Source organism: Penaeus japonicus, unplaced genomic scaffold (genome assembly GCF_977035675.1).
Source record: "Penaeus japonicus unplaced genomic scaffold, GWHDUDI00000001_assembly GWHDUDI00000019, whole genome shotgun sequence".
Taxonomy (NCBI): Eukaryota; Metazoa; Arthropoda; class Malacostraca; order Decapoda; family Penaeidae; genus Penaeus; species Penaeus japonicus.
The window spans coordinates 25,902,361-25,907,360 of NW_028234421.1; the positions used below are offsets into that span (position 1 = coordinate 25,902,361).

The 5,000-nt window shown below is 45.0% G+C and overlaps 1 protein-coding gene across 1 annotated transcript in view; it reads left to right on the forward strand.

Annotated features, from left to right (window-relative positions):
- heca (hdc homolog, cell cycle regulator) overlaps positions 1–5,000 on the forward strand; it is a gene marked incomplete at its 5' end in the record, with an annotated part of 70,143 nt that overhangs the window by 41,956 nt on the left and 23,187 nt on the right.

Consider the following 5,000-nt stretch of genomic DNA (forward strand, 5'->3'; position numbering starts at 1 on the left):
TATATGTTATAGAGTTCCAAAGTTAAATTCCAAAATAATATCAGGAAACTTTAAAAGGTCGTGTTTACAAGTTCTGAACATTTTGTATAATGCAAAACTTTCGTCTAAACTCTTCCTTCATTCTGTCAACCTACTTTAATACCTCTCTCAGAACTTTCCCTTTTTTGTTTGTTTGTCTAAATGTACCCCCTTCGCCGTTCGCTCCTGGGAATAAAGTGCCGCGGAAATTGGTTAGATCTTTATCCTGCGCAGGACTCTCTTCCCTACCTCCTTCCCTCGTCCTTCCCCTTTTAGATCACCTCCTCCTCTTCCTCCTTCTACGCTTCCTCCTCCTCCTCCTCCTCCTACGCTTCGTCCTCCTCCTTCAGATCACCTTCTCCTCCTCCTCCTCCTCCTCCTACGCTTTCTCCTCCTTCTCATTTTCCTCCTCTTTCAGATCACCTTCTCCTCCTCCTCTCTCTACGCTTCCTTCTCCTCCTCCTCCTCCTAATTTTCCTCCTCCTCCTCCTCCTCCTTCTCCATCTCCTCCCGCCCCCTCCACCCCTCCACCCCCTCCTCTTCCCCCACCCACTAAACCCCTTCCGCTCGCCTCTTCATCTCTCTAGGAGTTTAAAAGAAAGTCCTGCGAGATCCCCAAGGAAATTTAGCTACTTTAGGATTAAGTACAATGCAGGTTTACTGTCATCCTCCTGATTTTTAAGAGGGCCGGGCGGGTACTCGCGCCAGAACGCTGGGAAGGAGACACCAAGGCACCCGTACGGAATTCAGGAAAATAAAGACTTGGGGGTAACAGAACGAAATTGATAATAACCACAAGAGCAATAGACAGACAGACAGACAGACAGACAGACAGACAGACAGACAGACACAGGCACAAAGACAGACAGACAGACACACACACACACACACACACACACACACACACACACACACACACACACACACACACACACACACACACACAGAGACGAAAAAAAAATCAAACAACAATAAAACAAGGAAACAAACAAAGAAACAAACCAAACAACACCAACAAACAAAAGCAACCAACCAACGAAACAACACCAACAAAAAACAAGAAAAAACAAGAGAAAAAAAGTAGGCATTACACAAAGCTCAATTAAAAATGGAATTTACGTGAACGAGAGAACAACAAAGTTTGTTCAAGAAAATCAGCCGAGGAGATAACAGTTGTATACACGCGAAGTATTTTTGGACCGAGGAGGAGGAGGAGGAGGAGGAGGAGGAGGAGGAGGAGGAGGAGGAGGAGGAGGAGGAGGAGGAGGAGGAGGAGGAGGAGGAGGAGGAGGAGGAGGAATTAAGATAAGGCACTACAAGTAAATAAGGATAAAAAACAGATAAAAAGGAAATGTATGTATGATTAAAAAAAAAAAAAATTAGAAAAGGTGGGGGTTGGAAGACGGGGGGGGGGGGATGGAAGGTGGAGAACTACTGTTTCTCCGCTTTTTTTTTTTTTTTTTTTTTTTTTTGTGAGGAAATTAAAGTTAATGAATTCTCAAGATTAGGGTAGGAGTAAACACTCCAGGGAGCCGAGAAGGGAGAAGGAAGGAAGGAAGGAAGGGAGTGAGTAAGTGAGTGAGTGAGTGAGTGAGTGAGTGAGTGAGTGAGTGAGTGATGCATGCAGGGAAGCAGGTAGGCAGGGAGGTAGAAGCAGGGAGGCAGGCAGGCAGGCAGGCAGGCAGGCAGGGAGATAGGCAGGCAGGGAGGGAGGCAGGGAGGGAGAGAGAGAGATCGAGAGAGAGAGAGAGCTATTCATTTGAACGTTTCCTATCTCCTTTGCTAAGGTGATCAAAATCATAATTTAATTTGCACTGAATTAAATGGACTTAGCAGGCAAAGCCCTCAAGAGAAAATTGCATTCATGTAAGGACACGCATTCAGAAGTAAAAGGGAAAGGGAGAGAATGGTGCTTGGGAAGAGGGGAAAGAGGAAAGGGGGTAAGAGAAGAGGGGAAAAGGTGAAAGGAAGACAGAGAAAGGGAAGGGATATAGAGAGGAAGAAAGAGAGAGGAAAAGAGAAGAGAAGAGAAGAGAAGAGAAGAGAAGAGAAGAGAAGAGAAGAGAAGAGAAGAGAAGAGAAGAGAAGAGAAGAGAAGAGAAGAGAAGAGAGGTGTTATGGCTGCAGAATAAGAGTGGGGTGGGGGAAGGGAAGGGGAGGGGACGGGGGGGGGAGGGGAGAGAAACGAGAAAGAGAGAGGGCTATTGAAGCTTTCAGCATAATTCGCTCATTTACAAAGAGCGCTGCGCACCGTTCTTTCAACGGCTCCAATCCGACCATTGGCTGATAATAAGGAGCTTATAAGCATTTGGAGAATTAGTTGCGCTGATAACAAGGAGAGAGAGGGAAGGAAGGGGAGAGGGATGGAAGGGGAGAGGGAGGGAAGGGGAGAGGGAAGGAAGGGGAGAGGGAAGGAAGGGGAGAGGGAAGGAAGGGGAGAGGGAAGGAAGGGGAGAGGGATGGAAGGGGAGAGGGAAGGAAGGGGAGAGGGATGGGAAAAGAGGGAAAGAAAGAGAGAGGGATGGACAGATAAAGGGAAAAGAAAAATAGAGGTAAAGAAGGGGGAGATAGAGGCAAAGGAAGAGAAAGGTAGGAAACTAGAGAGAGAGGAAGAGAAAGATTTAAAAAAGAGGAAAAGCTAGAGAGAAAAAGAAAAAGAAAACGAGAAAGAGAATAGGATAATAGTGGAGATCAAGAGACAGATACGGGAAAGAGCAAGAGGCAAGAGGCAAGTAGGATGTAGTGAGAGAGGGAAGGAAGTGGAGGAGAGAGGGGGAGGAAAGGGATGTATAAGCACTGTACGTCAAGCCAGCGAAACACAACACCTTTACTGGAGAAACTCTGCATCGCGAGTATTAAGATATCAGGTATAAAAAAAAAGAAAAAAGAAACAGGAACAACATAATAACAACTATTCTACATAAATTCACCAACTCTTTTTTTTTTTTTAACTTAGTCTTTTTTTTATGAGGAATGAAAACGAACAAGTTCAAACACAACAACATCTACATATATATGCAGCAGAATCTTTCCCTTGTATCTCTCCCATTTAAATTCAATCTCCTTGCCGTTTCGGGGAAATATCTTAGTTCTGTGATGTACTTAGTCCTGCCTCTTGCACGGGAAGTAAATCAATGGTAGCATATGTACGGGTTGCATAGTCGATGGTAAGTTCTATGGTGTTTTTTTTTCCCTTTTGTATTTTTTTTTTTAAGCTTTTTGGGGTGCTACTGTGAGGTAACCATAATGCCGTTATATTTTTCACCGTGCGTTTTTCGAGACTATTATGATTTACCGTTGGTGGATTTTTATATCTATATATATCTCTACTTTTCCCATTTTTCATTTTTTATTCAAAGCTTTTTTTTTTTTTTTATTCTGTGTGAAGTGTCGGGAGCTCGTGACAGAACCCGATTTCATGCTGACTGGGCTTACTGTCATATCGGATCGGTGATTTTAATCTACAAAAGTGATTCGCTTAAAAGAAGGGATGAAAAAAGATACAGATCAATTTTCATCTTTTATTTCATTTATTTATATTTCGGTCGAAATGTTTATGGTTTGAAGGATTTTGTCGTGTTTTGTCTGGGACGCACTCACTCGTGCTTCTAAAAGATATACGGGATCGGGTCGTACTTTTATCCTCTTTCTTTCTATCTCTTTCGTTCTTTGTCTTTGTTTCTATCTCTATCTATCTCGTTCTTTCTCTCTCTCTCTATCTATTTCGTTCTTTCTCTCTCGTCTCTCTCTCTCTCTCTCTCGTTCTCTCCTTTCTTCTCCCCTCCCCGTCTCTCTCTCTCCGCCCTCCCCCATCCTCTCTCCTCCCCCCATCCTCTCTCCTCCCCCCAATCCTCTCTCCTCCCCCCCCCCCTCTCTCTCTCTCTCTCTCTCTCTCTCCTCTCCTCACCTCTCCTCTCCTCTCTCCTCTCCCTCTCCCTCTCCCTCTCCCTCTCCCCCTCTCCCTCTCCCTCTCCCTCTCCCTCTCCCTCTCCCTCTCCCTCTCCCTCTCCCTCTCCCTCTCCCTCTCCCTCTCCCTCTCCCTCTCCCTCTCTCCCATAATGCAAAGTGATACGAGCCTCCGAGCGTGGCTTCAGCACACCCTCTTATCAAGACAAAGATCAGGCGCTTCGCCATTGTCTTTTGGGAAACGCGGGGCCTTCCATAACACCGGCCGAAACGCGACTCGGAAATAAGCCCGCGTTTATATCCTGCTTGTGTACTCGAGAATAGAATGGGGAATGGAGGTCGGTATGGGTGAGGGGAGAGAGATGTGGAGGGAGGGAGGGAGAGAGGGGGAGAGGTTTGGAGGGAGGGAGGGAGGGAGGTGTGGAGGGAGGGAGAGATAGAGATAGATAGAGATAGATAGAGATAGATAGATAGAGAGAGAGAGAAAGAGAAAGGAGGGAGGGAAGAGAAAGAGGAAGAGGAGGGAGGAGGAGAGGAGGAGAGAGGGAGAGATATAGAGAGGGAGATAGAGATAGAGATAGAGATAGAGATAGAGAGAGAAAGAGAAAAAGAAAGAAAGAAAGAAAGAAAGAAAGGAAGAGAGAAAGAGAGAGAGAGATCCGTGAAAATTAGGTACTTTAAGGGAAAAAGGGATAAGATTAAGAGAGAGAGAGTGAAAGAAAAAGAAAAAGAAAAAAAAAAGAAAAGAAATAGCCCGAAAGGAAGAGCAAAGAAAAGAAAAAGAAAAAAACGAACAGTAAAATCGAGAACGAATGAAAGACGAACAAAAAAGAGAAGAAGAAAGATGAAAGGTTGGTAAAAAAAGAGAGAGAATCATAAACGCAAGCACTTTCAAGATGAGAGGGAGTGAGTCGACAGGAACTGCTTGGGAACAATGGGAGCTTTTAAGGAACGATGAGAGAGAGAGAAAGAGAAGAGGAGTAGGAGGAGGAAGAATAGAAGAGTGGAGAGAACGGGAGAGAGCAACAACAAACAACAACAACAGCAACAACGAGAGCGAGAGAGAGAGAGAGAGG